The sequence below is a fragment of the Procambarus clarkii genome, chromosome 7 (genome assembly GCF_040958095.1).
Source record: "Procambarus clarkii isolate CNS0578487 chromosome 7, FALCON_Pclarkii_2.0, whole genome shotgun sequence".
Lineage (NCBI taxonomy): Eukaryota > Metazoa > Arthropoda > Malacostraca > Decapoda > Cambaridae > Procambarus > Procambarus clarkii.
Window position 1 is genome coordinate 15752318 of NC_091156.1, and position 16873 is coordinate 15769190.

Sequence of the window (16873 nt, forward strand, 5' to 3'; positions counted from 1 at the left end):
GGAAGGATGGATTGAGGGATGAATGGATGGATGATTTGAGGGAGGGATGGAGGGATTGATGGATAGAGGGAGCGATGGAGGTATGGGGTGTTGAGTTGAGCAGAGTGTGTGTGTATATTGGCTGTAGGGGTGGAGGGGGGGGGGGGGTGTCGGTGGTGATGAATGGACCAGCTCACTGATAAGCCTAACTTTCACTTGACCCAGTTAACTTTTTTTTAACTTGATTTGTTTCTTAAATTCTGGATGGATGGAGAGAGGGAGAGAGAGGGAGAGAGAGAGAGAGAGAGAGAGAGAGAGAGAGAGAGAGAGAGAGAGAGAGAGAGAGAGAGAGAGAGAGAGAGAGAGAGAGAGAGAGAGAGAGAGGGAGAGGGAGACGGAGAGAGAGAGAGAGGGGGAGAGGGAGAGGGAGGGAGAGAGAGAGAGAGAGAGAGAGAGAGAGAGAGAGAGAGAGAGAGAGAGAGAGAGAGAGAGAGAGAGAGAGAGAGGGAGGGAGGGAGGGAGGGAGGGAGGGAGGGAGGGAGGGAGAGAGAGAGAGAGAGAGAGAGAGAGAGAGAGAGAGAGAGAGAGAGAGAGAGAGAGAGAGAGAGAGAGAGAGAGAGAGAGAGAGAGAGAGAGAGAGAGAGGGAGGGAGGGAGGGAGGGAGGGAGGGAGGGGGGAGGGATGGAGAGAGGGAGGGGGGGAGGGATGGAGAGAGTGAGGTATGAAGAGAGGGAGGAAGGGATAGAGAGAGGGAGGGATGGAGGAAGGGAGGGGAGGGAGGGTTGGAGAGAGGGAGGGTGGGATAGAGAGAGAGGGAGGGAGGAATGGAGAGAGCGAGGGAGAGAGGGAGGGAGGGAGGGAGGGAGAGAGGGAGGGATGGAGAGAGTGAGGTATGAAGAGAGGGAGGGTGGGATGGAGAGGGAGGGAGGGAGGAATGGAGAGAGGGAGGGAGGGAGGGAGGGAGGGAGAGAGGGAAAGAGGGAGAGAGGGAGGGATGGAGAGAGGGAGGGAGGGAGGGAGGAAGGAAGGGATGGAGAGAGGGAAAGAGGGAGAGAGGGAGGGATGGAGAGAGGGAGGGAGGGAGGAAGGAAGGGATGGAGAGAGGGAGGGAAAGAGGGCTGGAGAGAGGGAGGGAGGGAGGGAGGAATGGAGAGAGGGAGAAGGAGGGAGGGATGTAGAGAGGGAAAATAATATGAGAGGGAGGATAATAAGAGATATAAAAAACTTATTTTAGAACTGATTTATTAATTTTTTTATTTCGAGGCTGTAGTCACTGAACTGTGGCGACGAAATCGAACGAAACACGCATGGTGCTGTGTGTACAAGGATTAGATCCATCCACTCACGCTAGAGTTGTTCCACTAACATACAGTAATTTCTCAAATAGCAGATGTCTATTATATTACAGTATATTTTTTATTTTATTTAGTTTAGTTTAATTAGGATAATAAAAAGGTTTTAAAACACTGGTTATAAAATTATTTATTAATATGAAACTTTCAAAGTCATGGGTTATTGAACTATGACGACACAGACGAAAGTGAGTGAAACCTCACTGTAAAGTGAGGTTTACAGTACAGCATTCTCTTATCTGTCCACCCTCACTCATCTTGTTTCATCACAGAAAATGTCTATAAGGAGATTATACCACATGTAGCTAGGTAATCACGCTTCAGCCTTTAAATTAATGTACAAGAAATGTAATATAACAAATGTAATGTGTAAGAAACTTAGATGATTGTCATGCCCTTCAAGATGACCTGGACAAAATAAGTACATGGAGCGCCACTTGGCAAATGGAATTTAATGTTAATAAATGCCATGTTATGGAATGTGGAATAGGAGAACATAGACCCCACACAACCTATATATTATGTGAGAAATCTTTAAAGAATTCTGATAAAGAAAGAGATCTAGTGGTGGTTCTAGATAGAAAACTATCACCTGAGGACCACATAAAGAATATTGTGCGAGGAGCCTATGCTACGCTTTCTAACTTCAGAATTGCTTTTAAATACATAGATGACGATATACTAAAGAAATTGTTCACGACTTTTGTTAGGCCAAAGCTAGAATATGCAGCAGTTGTGTGGTGCCCATATCTTAAGAAGCACATCAACAAACTGGAAAAGGTGCAAAGACATGCTACTAAGTGGCTCCCAGAACTGACGGGCAAGAGCTACGAGGAGAGGTTAGAGGCATTAAATATGCCAAAACTAGAAGACAGAAGAAAAAGAGGTGATATGATCACTACATACAAAATAGTAACAGGAATTGATAAAATCGATAGGGAAGATTTCCTGAGACCTGGAACTTTAAGAACAAGAGGTCACAGATATAAACTAGCTAAACACAGATGCCGAAGAAATATAAGAAAATTCACTTTCGCAAACAGAGTGGTAGACGGTTGGAACAAGTTAGGGGAGAAGGTGGTGGAGGCCAAGACCGTCAGTAGTTTCAAATCATTATATGACAAAGAGTGCTGGGAAGACGGGACACCACGAGCGTAGCTCTCAACCTGTAACTACACTTAGGTAATTACACTTAGGTAATTACAAAGATACATGTGCCACAAATCAGTGAACGAAAATCATTGAAACTCAGTCGTTCACTTGTGTGGATCACTCTGGCTGGTGTTTGGTTAATATGCTTTTCTCGTTGTGTGGACCATTCTGGCTGGTGTTTGGTTCATATGGTTCACTTGTTGTGTGGTCCACTTGTGTGATCCGACTTGTCTTATGAAGGAATTATTAATTGTAATCTGTGATAGAATGAGAACGTTTTCCACCACTCTGTGAACTGTCCCAACATCGTAAGCTTGTGGACCACTTGTGGTCCACATGTGTGGTCCACTTGTGTGATCCAACTTGTCATATGAAATAATTATTAATTGTAACCTGTGATGGAATGGGAAAGTTTTCCACCATTTTGTGAACTGTCCCAACATCGTACACATGTGTGGGCCTCTTGTGTGGTCCACTTGTGTGATCCAACTTGTCATATGAGAGAATTATTAATTGTAATCTGTGATAGAATGGGAAAGTTTTCCACCAGTTTGTGAACTTTGGACATCATAAGCAAATCCGAACATCCCCCGCTTCGGCAAACCATTGTTCATCGAACCGGGTGACTAAATCCAGCCTGAAAAGTGTAATTACCTAAGTGTAGTTACAGGATGAGAGCTACGCTCGTGGTGTCCCGTCTTCCCAGCACTCTGTCATATAACGCTTTGAAACTACTGACGGTCTAGGCCTCCACCACCTTCTCCCCTAACTTGTTCCAACCGTCTACCACTCTGCGATAGTGAGTTTTCTTATATTTCTTCGGCATCTATGTTTAGCTAGTTTGTGTGAACTAGCCAGAGATTCGTTGAATAGGGTTACGTTGAATCGAGGTTGTACTATATATATTATATATATATATTAGTATATTTTGGTAGCAGTCTTTCCTGTAGACATATATTATTAAATATGACCGAAAAAGTAAGATTAATAATTTTAACACGAATTTTCTCAATCTTTCGTACATTTCTTTTCACTGTTGGTGGTAATTCAAAAATCAATTCTCCAAAATTCATTTTTATTTCTAGTCTGACGCGACACTTGAGCGCGTTTCGTAAAACTTATTATATTTTCAAAAACTTTAGTTACACATACACAACTGAATAGAACTTACACATCTCTGATTTGTTTATATCTACATTTGAGTGAGGTGGATGGGGTGAGGTGGTATTTAATAGGGTATTAAATTCATCAACACAAGACAGAACACGAAACAATGGGTATTGAATAGAAGTGATTGTAGAAAGCCTATTGGTCCATATTTCTTGATGCTTCTATATTGGAGCGGAGTCTTGAGGTGGGTAGAATATAGTTGTGCATTAATTGGCTGTTGATTGCTGGTGTTGACTTCTTAATGTGTAGTGCCTCGCAAACGTCAAGCCGCCTGCTATCGCTGTATCTATCGATGATTTCTGTGTTGTTTACTAGGATTTCTTTGGCGATGGTTTGGTTGTGGGAAGAGATTATATGTTCCTTAATGGAGCCCTGTTGCTTATGCATCGTTAAACGCCTAGAAAGAGATGTTGTTGTCTTGCCTATATACTGGGTTTTTTGGAGCTTACAGTCCCCAAGAGGGCATTTGAAGGCATAGACGACGTTGGTCTCTTTTAAAGCGTTCTGCTTTGTGTCTGGAGAGTTTCTCATGAGTAGGCTGGCCGTTTTTCTGGTTTTATAGTAAATCGTCAGTTGTATCCTCTGATTTTTGTCTGTAGGGATAACGTTTCTATTAACAATATCTTTCAGGACCCTTTCCTCCGTTTTATGAGCTGTGGAAAAGAAGTTCCTGTAAAATAGTCTAATAGGGGCCTCGACTTACGATGCTAATCCGTTCCCAGAGACGGATCGTAAGTCGAAGCAATTTTTCCCATAAGAAATAAAGGGATTTGAATTAATCCGTTCCCCCACCCTCCAAAATATTAACATACAAATACATTTCATACCGAATACAATGTTTTTTTCTAACTACAATACAGTACCCATGTTTATCTTACCTTTATGGAGGGCTCTTGATGGCATATCGAAGATGGTGATGAGGGGGGAGGAGGAGAGTTATTACTGTTTGGAAGGGGTTCAGGGAAGTGTAAAAGCAAATAAAATACAATAAATAAGTAAAGGTGAGGGAAAATAGCTGAGTTGGAAAAGTTTGTTTTGGTTCTAGAACAAAAACAAAGATGGCCGCCGCCGCCACCACCACGGGGAATGTAAACACACCAACGGATGATTGTTTCAAGGGATTCTCACCACAAGATATAAGGAAACGAGGTGTTCTTGGCAGGCTTGAGATAATTGAGGATATGCAAAAGAAGTATGAAGAAAATGTGCTTAAATTGGAAGAGGACAATGGAGCTCTTAGGAGTGAGCTTTGCACTCTTGAAAGGGAGTATTCTTCAGCAAGGTAAGGTTATTACTGCATTAACAGACATGGTAACAAATCAGGAGGAGCAAATCAAGGAACTAGTGAAAGAAAATGAGGTGTGGAAAGTGAAGTGTGGGGACTTTGAAGTAATAAACAAGAAAATAGACTCATATAGTGAACAACTCCAAGGGAGCCTGAGGGCTAACATAGAGTTAGGCAAGGATCTCCAACTGGAAATGTCACTGACAACTCACATAAAGGAGGTTAATAAAGAACTAGAAATGTATAAAGAAGAAATAAAAGAGACATATGCCCAAGTTGTAAAAGAGGAAGTGACAATCAAGAAAGTGTGTTTGGAAGTCAAAACCAGAAATGACAAACAAGAAGCAGATCTTAGGCAAGCAATTAGGAAAGAACTGGTAACCAACAGTAAACTGGTCCAAAACACTATAGATAGAAGTAAGTCCATAATAGTTTTTGGATGTGTAGAGAATGAAATTCCATCTAGGGTGGACCAAGCAGCAGAAGGGATGAAAATCAGAGAAAAAATAGTAGGAATAGGAGAAGGCCTAAATTCAAAGGGGCATGTCAGTGATTTTAGGAGGATAGGAAAATATGAGAAAGACAAGAACCGCCCCATAAGGGTGACATTTAATTCAGTGAAATATATGACAGAAGTGCTTTGGAATACCAGAAAACTGCAATGTGACGAGGATGGCAAACTTTGGTCAATAAGACAAGACCTCTCAAAAGAGGACAGAGAAAAGCTGAAAATGAACCTCACTGAAGCAAAACGTCTAACTGGGGATAGAAATGAAGAAGAGAGGAATTCTTTTTTTCTACAAAGTGTCAGGGACTGGAAAGCTTGTGAAATGTCAAATAAAGACAAAGCAACAAAATCATTACCCCTCAAACCGCTAGGGGCCCAAATGGAATTCACACCCACAGGCGCAACAACAACAAAAAAATCCAAAAAATTCTTTCGTCTTATAGAAGTGTTCATTTTTGTTCCCTGATCACGGAAAAAAATAAAAAAAAAATCGTAGGTGGCATATTTTAGCCGCAATAGGGTAGGGAAGTGTGGAAAAAAAGGGGCGTTGGCAGAGCCTTCGCCAGACGAAGTCTACTCTGCCCGAGCTGTCAGACGGCAGTTGCCACAAATATATTATTACCTAATTATTTCAATGTTTCTGATTGATTTTTTCTTAGTTTTTTGCAGTAATATTATTCCATTACAGTGAATTGTGGTATATTTATATAATAAAATGTGTGAACCATCGCTGTACTCAAAATTATGGTGTGCATATTAGTGATTCAATTATTAAGTTCATAAAACAATAAACAAATAGTTTTGCTGTTGTTACACTATATACGCAGGTTATATATAAGTATCTGCATGTTTTGTTCACCATTACGAACTACTAAATTGGTCTTGTGAGTCGAAAAGCAACGAGGAGTGACCGCCACACACCAGCGAGCCACTCACTGCCACTCACTGCCACTCCCTCCCTGAACACCACCTCACACGCTCTCATTCTCCTCCCACAATACTCTTTTTGCATTTATTCACTATACACAGACATTATATATACGTATTTACATGTTTTGTTCACCATAACTGTACATCTAAGCTTGTATGGTGAATAAAGGCACAAAGACGTAGTTACTCACACAGTCAGCTGATTGGCGGCCGCCCTCAAGGCCAGACGCACTAATATTTCTCCTCCGATAATATTGTTTGTGGTGTTATTTCGCTATATACACACATTATATATAAGTATCTACCTGTTTTATTCACCATACCTGTACAAATAAGCTGGTATGGTGCCCAAAGACCATAGTGGCCATCAGTAAACAACATGACAAGTCATGCAGACGACGCTCCTCCCTCACCAAAATGCCGGCCCCCAACCTACTCCTCTCGCTGTTATCACACTCTATACACACGTTATATATAAGTGTGTACATTTGTGTTCACCATAGCAAACCACTAAGCTGGTATGGTGAGTGCAGTCAATAAATGGTGGCCACACTTTGGAAGCTTTGGAAGAAGTTAAAGTAAATTTAAACATAAATGACTACAATAGGTTAGGCAAGGAAATTCAACAGGAGAAACAGATTTTGTCAGCACAGATGGAGGAAGTTACACAGGGAATAGAACAGTGCAAGAAAGATATGCAACTCACTTATGCACAAGTGGCCAAGGAGAAGGAAAAAATAGAAGAAGCAGTAAAGGAAGTCAAACACTGCAGCAACCAAGATAAAACAAACATTAGGCTAGAAGTGAGGAAAGAATTGGCATCTAACCCGAAGTTGGTGCAAAACACAGTTGACCGGAGTAAGTCCCTGATCATTTTTGGCTGCAAAGAAAAGGCGATAACATCTAGGTCAGAAAGAGCTGTAGAAGAAGCTAAAGTAGTAGATAAAATTGTTGGCCTCGTGGAAGGTCTTACAAACAGAGAGAATGTGTGCGACTACAGGAGAATAGGCAGGTACGTAAAAGGGAAAGATCGACCTTTGAGGATCACCCTAAACGGTGCCAAACAGATGGAAGAAGTACTAAGGAATGCTAGAAAATTGCAAAGGGATGAGGATGGGAAAGGGTGGTCGTTAAGACAAGATCTTTCAAAAGAAGATAGAGAGAAGCTGAAACTGAACCTCGCCGAGGCAAAACATTTAAATGAGAGCAGGAATGAAGAAGAAATAAATTCTTTTTTCTACAAAGTGATAGGGGTAGGCAAACCAGTAAAGTGGTACATAAAGGCAAACCAACAAAATCAATAGAGAGGGGGGAAGTGAAGAATAAGGAGAGGGGGAACAAGTTCCTGAAGATTGCATACACCAACATAGATGGAGTGAGATCGAAGATACTGGAGTTAAGTGATGTAATACAGCTGCAGACACCAGACATTGTTGCACTCACGGAGACAAAACTTGAAGATGTAATTTTAAATGAGGTCATATTCCCAAGGGGCTACTCAATTTGGAGACGGGACAGAAAAATTAGGAAAGGCGGTGGCGTTGCTGTGCTGGTAAAAGAACACCTAAAGGTGAAGGAAATAATGACTGCCAATCCACAAGAAGTTGACATAATAGCACTAGAGATCTGCTATGAGGATGATAAACTAATGATGATAAATGCATATAGTCCACCGCCAAGCAGCACATGGTCAAAGGAGGAGCTAGATAGTAAACGTGAAGGTCTTATAACAATAATGAGAGAGATTATAGCGAGAGCGGATAACGATAGATCACGACTGTTGATAGTCGGTGACTTCAACTTGAAATCCATAGACTGGGAAGCATATGAAGCTAAAACAGAAGATTTTTGGACCTGTAAATTTGTAGACCTCATCCTGGAAACATTCTTGTATCAACATGTTAAACAAGCTACGAGGATGAGGGAAGGGGACGTTCCCTCCATGCTAGATTTGATATTTACCAGGAAGGAGGAAGAGATATTTGACATTCAGTACCTTCCTCCCTTGGGTAAAAGTGACCATGTCTTTTTGGGAATAAAGTATGCAATGCGTTATAAGCTGGAAGAAAATAAGGAGGTTGAAGCAGTTGAAAAACCAGACTTCAGGAGAGGACATTATGGTGACCTTAGAAATTTTTTTAGTGAGTATAATTGGACAGACTTGATGCTAGGCAAGGAAGTGAATGAGATGTATGGCAAGTTTTGTGAAATATATGATAAAGGCACAAAAAAATTTATACCAAAACAGAGATGCAGAACTAGGAAACAGGATTGGTTCAATAGAAATTGCGAGAGGGCTAGAGACCGAAAGACACAAAAATGGAATCAATACAGGAAGAGGCCGAACCCCCAAACATACCAGCGATACAAAGATGCAAGAAACAACTACACGGCAGTGAGGAGAGAGGCAGAAAGAAATTTTGAAAAAGGGATTGCGGACAAATGTAAAACAGAACCAGGTCTATTCTATAAATTCATAAACAACAAATTGCAGGTAAAGGATAATATTCAGAGGTTGAAAATGGGAAATAGATTCACGGAAGATGAAAAGGAAATGTGTGAAACACTAAACGAAAAGTTCCAAAGTGTGTTTGTACAAAATGAAATCTTTAGGGAACCAGATACAATAAGAATTCCAGAGAACAACATAGAACACATAAAGGTGTCTAGAGACGAAGTGGAAAAAATGCTCAAGGAGCTCGGTAAGAACAAAGCAGCTGGCCCAGATGGCGTTTCACCATGGGTTCTGAGAGAATGTGCATCTGAGCTCAGCATTCCACTTCACCTGATCTTTCAGGCATCCCTGTGTACAGGAATCGTAGCAGACGGGTGGAAACAGGCTAACATAGTTCCAATCTACAAAAGTGGCAGCAGGGAAGACCCCCTCAATTATAGACCTGTATCATTGACAAGTGTAATAGTGAAAGTATTGGAAAAACTAATCAAAACTAAATGGGTAGAACACCTAGAGAGAAATGATATAATATCAGACAGACAGTATGGTTTTCGATCTGGAAGATCCTGTGTATCGAATTTACTCAGTTTCTATGATCGAGCCACAGAGATATTACAGGAAAGAGATGGTTGGGTTGACTGCATCTATCTGGACCTAAAAAAGGCTTTCGACAGAGTTCCACATAAGAGGTTGTTCTGGAAACTGGAAAATATTGGAGGGGTGACAGGTAAGCTTCTATCATGGATGAAAAATTTTCTGACTGATAGAAAAATGAGGGCAGTAATCAGAGGCAATGTATCAGAATGGAGAAATGTCACAAGTGGAGTACCACAGGGTTCAGTTCTTGCACCAGTGATGTTTATTGTGTACATAAATGATCTACCAGTTGGTATACAGAATTATATGAACATGTTTGCTGATGATGCTAAGATAATAGGAAGGATAAGAAATTTAGATGACTGTCATGCCCTTCAAGAAGACCTGGACAAAATAAGTATATGGAGCACCACTTGGCAAATGGAATTTAATGTTAATAAATGTCATGTTATGGAATGTGGAATAGGAGAACATAGACCCCACACAACCTATATATTATGTGAGAAATCTTTAAAGAATTCTGATAAAGAAAGAGATCTAGGAGTGGTTCTAGATAGAAAACTATCACCTGAGGACCACATAAAGAATATTGTGCAAGGAGCCTATGCTATGCTTTCTAACTTCAGAATTGCATTTAAATACATGGATGGCGATATACTAAAGAAATTGTTCATGACTTTTGTTAGGCCAAAGCTAGAATATGCAGCTGTTGTGTGGTGCCCATATCTTAAGAAGCACATCAAAAAACTGGAAAAGGTGCAAAGACATGCTACTAAGTGGCTCCCAGAACTGAAGGGCAAGAGCTACGAGGAGAGGTTAGAAGCATTAAATATGCCAAAACTAGAAGACAGAAGAAAAAGAGGTGATATGATCACTACATACAAAATAGTAACAGGAATTGATAAAATCGACAGGGAAGACTTCCTGAGACCTGGAATTTCAAGAACAAGAGGTCATAGATTTAAACTAGCTAAACACAGATGCCGAAGAAATATATGAAAATTCACCTTCGCAAATAGAGTGGTAGACGGTTGGAACAAGTTAAGTGAGAAGGTGGTGGAGGCCAAGACCGTCAGTAGTTTCAAAGCGTTATATGACAAAGAGTGCTGGGAAGACGGGACACCACGAGCGTAGCTCTCATCCTGTAACTACACTTAGGTAATTACACTTAGGTAATTACACACAGTCAGAAGACGACGCCACAACCCTCCCTCCACAGCTTTATTCCTCCCTCCATGGAGCACAGCGCTAAATATCACCACAATCCTGCTATTATCAGAATCCTGGTCAGTTTTATCACAGTCAGAGGGGCTTCAGTAATACTAGCACTGCTAAATAATAGGATGAACATATATATTATGGCATTTGTAGGCGATGCTGTGGTCACAAGCTGAACAGTGGTGCTGTGAGCTTGTGCTGCTGCTGTGAGCTCGGCTTGCTCAATACTGACGCTCTAACATCCAAGAATGTTGGCCTGGATTTTTTTTCTAGGTGGCATCTGGCAACTATCGGTCGTGGCTGTACTATAGCTGCCCCTATCCCAGGCGGAGCGTTTAAATTATTGCGCTAGACACAAAATCATATATATATACGATGTGTGCAGTTTCGGTTTTGTCACTGATATCATATATATATGATATGTGCTGTTTAAGGATTAACAGGGCATGTATGGAAGCAAAGGAACTAAACAAAAGGGTGTGGAGGAACTTCCGAAATAACAACAAAAAGCAGAGCGAAAGATACCAGAGAACCAGAAATGTGTATGTTAATGTGAGAAGGGAAGTAGAGAAAAATTATGAAAATGATATAGCAAGCAAAGCCAAGACCGATCCAAAGCTACTCCACAGTCACATCAGGAGGAAAACAACAGTGAAAGAACAGGTAATGAAACTTAGAACAGGCGAGGACAGGTATACAGAGAATGACAAAGAGGTGTGTGAAGAACTCAACAAGAGGTTCCAGGAGGTCTTCACAATAGAACATGGTGAGGTCACTGTGCTAGGAGAGGGGGCAGTAAACCAGGCAGCCTTAAAAGGGTTCGAAATTACGAGAGATGAGGTCAAGAGACACCTGTTGGATCTGGATGTGAGAAATGCTGTTGGTTCAGATGGGATCTCACCATGGGTATTGAAAGAGTGTGCAGAGGCACTCTGCTTGCCACTCTCCATAGTGTATAGTAGGTCACTGGAGATGGGAGACCTACCAGAAATATGGAAGGCAACTAATGTGGTCCCAATATACAAAAAGGGTGACAGACAAGAGGCACTGAACTACAGGCCAGTGTCCTTAACTTGTATACCATGCAAAGTGATGGAGAAGATCGTGAGAAAAATTCTAGTAACACATCTGTTTGAAGGGACTTCGTGACAAATAGCCAACATGGGTTCAGGGAGGGTAAATCTTGCCTTACTGGCTTAATAGAATTCTACGATCAGGTGACAAAGGTTAAGCAAGAACGAGAAGGCTGGGCGGACTGCATTTTTTTGAACTGTCGGAAAGCCTTTGACACAGTCCCCCATAAGAGGCTGGTAAATAAGCTGGAGAGACAGGCTGGAGTAACTGGCAAAGTGCTCCAGTGGATAAGGGCAATAGGAAGCAAAGAGTTACAGTGAGGGGTGAGACCTCAGATTGGCGTGAAGTCACCAGTGGAGTCCCACAGGGCTCTGTACTCAGTCCTATCCTGTTTCTGATTACGTCAACACGAGGAACGTCAACAACACCTGTCGGCTCTGCCCTCCCTCCTCTTTTATCAGCTGATCCTTGAGCTCTCGGCAACCAACAAATGATGTAGCATCCCCCGCAGGCAGCTAAGTACACAGTGACCCATATGTGATCGAAAAAACCAACAAGACCAACCCGTATTCTCTCATTTCGACCTCACTAGTGTTGCTCCCTGGAAGAAGCTGAACCCGACGTTCACTGCTGCCTCATCAACGAGTTTTCCCTATTGTTCCTGCCTACATTTATCCTGCTACCATACATAACAAGACCAGTAAGTCCCTTAAGAAAGGAAGCACACCTATCATGAATAACCCAACTAGCCAGGCTAGCAACATGATTAGTTCAGCTATCTCCCCCTCGGTTGCCGCCGTGGGGGGTACCGACTGTCCCCTTGTCAACAATAACAAACTATCTCAACTGGACGGAGCGCCATCTCCGACTCGGGCCATGCAACTATTATGTAGCCATATGGATCAACTTAAACGAGCTGCTGCCCCTTGTTCTGACTTCAAGCGCCTTGCTGATAACCCTTGGCTCAAGTTATTAACCCAAGTACATGAAGACCGAATGTCAGTAATCAAAGAGCAGTCGGCCTTAATAATGAACCTGAAAGGTTCATTATTATCTTTGCAGGATGAAGCTGGAGCCTTACTCAAGAATAATCAAGATCTATCTACCAAAGTCGACCTCCTCAAACAAGAATTACGCCTTCTCAAGAACACAGTTACTAACTTCAAACCAAATGAAACCACTAGAAAACAGGAAGAAATGTTACAAAAGTTTGAGAACCATCTGAACAACCTATAACAGCAACACACTGTTACCCAAGACGAAACAGACCAACATAAACTACTTGAGTCTGTCATTATCTCTTCACGTGATTTTCCCCATGAAACTGACGGAGAAGACTGTGCTGCCATCATGATCAAGGAACTGCAGGATAAGATAAATTATTCAATCGAAGCAAGTGACATCAAGTCAGCTTATAGAGTGGGTACTAAATCATCTGGTTCAAATAACAGGAAAATTCGCGTGAAATTAGATAGCTGCTCCCGCAAGTCAGACCTTATCAGTTCTGCAGTCTCTAGTAAATCTACGGTTTCTGTGAATTTCTATAATTTTGTCAAATTTCAAATTTTGTCTGACCAGGTTCAGACAAAAATCTCTTACACAAACTGCATGGATTCCGCAAAAATTTTCCTGCAATTATACATTGTTTTGTGCAAGATGGTAAAATTATAGCTAGCAAGTCTGACGCTAGAAAAACCTATGTAATAACCACTGAAGCTCACCTCAATTCTTTCCTGAATGACTGTGGGATAACAGTTGAATAACCAGAATACAAATTATAGTCTCATCTAATGACCAATGTGTACTATAGCTCTGCCTTTCCATTCAAAAATTTTTAATTTTATTTTTTTAAATTGTCATCTTGTTATTCTCTTTTTTTCTTGTTTTCTGCTATATTTTTTATATACTCCATACTCCCTTATTCCATTTGAACACTGGCTTTGCCTGTGTCCTCTAGTTTAAACTTTATCATTCAGTGTACCTGAGTGTACCTCTAGCTATTCTACCTCATTTTGTTTTAGTGTAACTTAAGTAATTAATTATATTGTTATTATAATATCATAGTAAGTAAGTTTTTATTTTATAGAATTAATAATTGTTAGTTGATTTGTATTGGCCATCTATTGGAATTAATCATTTGTATTCATTTATGACAGTAATCATTTATTGGAATTAATTAATGGTATAATTGTTTATATAAGCATCTAACTCAGTATCATAATAAAATCTTCCACATAAATATAATCTCACCCTGTTTATTTTTACACTTAGACTTATATTAGAGTAAATTTCTAGATTTACTTAGATTTATATGTCATTTTTTTGGAATTATCTATTTGAGCTCAATTTGTTTTCTTAGGTTCATACTAATTATAGTATTTTAACTAACCATTACTAAGCTAATTATCTTTAAGATCATTTTACTTTTTAATTATTATTTTTCTTATTATTTTTTATTTTACATTTATATTGTCAGTCTTTACTAATTTTTTTTTTCTTTTATCTAACTTCTGTGTCCTTCCTGGCTATCTATTGGATCTTTACTTTACTTCTAATTTGTTACTATTTTATGTGTATTTGCTTCTATTCTTGTGTTTTGCTATAATTACTTTGTTTTTACAGCAAATTTAGTATTTAACTGTTTCTGTAACTGCTTGTTTTATTGTATCGTTATCCCTCTGCATTTTCATGCACACTGATATTGATCCTGATCTAAATCTTCTGTCTCATATCTACACCAGCCAGCACATTGATCATCATTATTGCAAGTATTACACAGTACACCAGGCAAAAAACAAATTTCATAATAGCACCTGCTTATCAGTTTACAACCAAAATATTAGATCACTTGGTAAACATTTTGACGATATAAATGCGTTACTCACAGCACTAGGTACAGTACTAACTTATCATTCATTATTTTAACAGAAACTTGGCTAAATAAAGACTATACCCAACTCTACAACTTAGCTGGTTATAAAGCCATTCACAACTGTAGGCCTAATAAAAAAGGTGGCGGCACAGCTATATATTACCGAGATACATTTATCTGCAACAGTGTCATTAGTGATAAAGATGACTACTGTGAATATACTTTTGCTCAGTTTACAATTAAATCCCTTAAATCCTCCTTGACTATTGGAGCCATCTATAGATTTCCCAATACTGTCTCCACTCGATCATCCGGACTATATGGGAAGGACCCCCAGCCGGATTATCACATTTTTCAGATAATGGTACTTTTTCACCTACGAGTCCAAAAGTGACAATTTCCAACTACTTTTATACTACAAACAACATAATTTGAATTGCCTTGCCACATATAATTATTAAATATTCAACTAGAAACCTCAACTTACCTTGTTGGTGTTCGTCTTCTTGATTGATGCCACACATCTTGAAGTTAAGAATTCTTAACAATTTACGTAACTTATACTAACACAACACTAAAATTAATACTTAAAATTACTGTACAGTTCATTAAGCAAGGTTAGTTTTGACTGTCAGCTGCTGAAGCCTCACTGGTTGAAGGCATTTGGGTTGCCTGTGAGGCCTCGCTTGTTGAAGGCGCTTGCATGTGCCTCACTTGTTGAAGCGCTTGCATGCCTTCATTTGTTGAAGGCACTTGGCTTGCCTGTGACGCCTCACTTGTTGAAGGCGCTTGGCTTGCGCCTCACTTGTTGAAGGCGCTTGGCTTGCGCCTCACTTGTTGAAGGTGCTTGGCTTGCGCCTCACTTGTTGAAGGCGCTTGGCTTGCCTGTGAAGCCTCACTTGTTGAAGGCATTTGGCTTGCTTGTGACGCCTCACTTGTTGAAGGCGCTTCCTTGCTTGCGCATCACTTGTTAAAGGCGCTTGGCTTGCCTGTGGCGCCTCACTTGTTGAAGGCATTTGGCTGCCTGTGACGCCTCACTGGTTGAACAACACATAACTTGTCTTTAATTGCTAGGACAACCTTCTTCCTCTTAACACCTCCAGAATGATTGATGCTGCTACCAGACATAGTCTTGGCCAAAAATATTCAAAGTTACTATGAAAATAAAAGTTATTTAAAAAAATATTTCACTAATGGAGCAGCACTGTGATGCCGCACTGGTTGAGGTGTATAACAGTAACTTGTCTTTAATTGTTAGGACAACTTTCTTCCTCTTAACACCTCTAGAACGATTGATGCTGCTACCAGACATAATCTTGGCCAAAAATGTTCAAAGTTACTATGAAAATAAAAGAGTTATTTAAAAAAATATTTCACTAATGGTGCAGCACTGTGTATAACACGAGGGACGGATGCACATGGGTTGACCAGTGTTGGACAGGTCCACTTGGGGTGGGGCAGCTATAGCGTGTTACGTAGGCCGCCTGGAGGAAAAAACTCTCAATATTTTTGAAGGAAACGTCAGCCTGTGCACATTAATTTTAGGAAACTTATTTATTTGTTATTACATAATTACTAGTACTTATTTCATTTGTTTTTGGCTATGATTAAGTGTTCTAAAATTAATGGTAATTCCTGTACCTAGGTGGTCCCTTCCGACGCACCCCTCCCCCCCTCCCGACACCACCCACCCACCCCACCCCTTCCTCCACCATGTGTCTAGAGCCACAGACGGGATTAATACGGTATGGCCGAATATTCATCCGGCCAAACCAGCTTTTATCCGGTTCCTGTGGCCATTTTGGCCGGATATTGTGATAACTTTATCCGATCACGATTTTGGCCGTATAAGGGCGTTTTCCGGATGTTTGAATCCCGGATAATCGCGGGGTTACAGTATATGGCCGGTTTCAAGTTCATGTCGACTAAGACCTTTTGTTCAATGGTACCCATGTAGAAGTTCGCAAACAGGACACCTAGGGGAGAACCCATGGCGACCCCATCTACTTGCCTATACATGTGCCCATCCAGGCTCAAGAAAGGTGCCTCTTTAGTACAAGCTTGGAGTAGTTACCTTAGAATGTTTTCTGGTATGTCAAGAGGAGTACAGGCCGGATCACGATACACTCTGTCCTCTTTCATCCCGATTGTTTCATCCACAGGTACGTTGGTAAACAGTGATTCTACGTCCAACGAGGCTCTTATCCCTGTGGCTCGTGTTCCCCGCAGTAAGTCAACAAATTCCTTTGAGGACTTCAGGCTGAAGGCGCAAGGGACATAA

The 16873-nt window shown here is 40.8% G+C and overlaps 2 protein-coding genes across 3 annotated transcripts in view; both read right to left on the reverse strand.

Annotated features, from left to right (window-relative positions):
* The window catches only part of LOC123761416 (uncharacterized), a 224068-nt gene that overhangs the window by 123410 nt on the left and 83785 nt on the right, over positions 1–16873 (reverse strand). The gene's annotated exons all lie outside the window — the stretch shown is intronic.
* Positions 1502–16873, reverse strand: part of LOC138356891 (uncharacterized) — a 418031-nt gene continuing 402659 nt past the window's right edge. The window contains exon 2 of the mRNA XM_069313268.1: positions 1502–3137. The gene's annotated coding sequence lies outside the window, so the exon portion shown is untranslated. The remainder of the gene's footprint in view (positions 3138–16873) is intronic.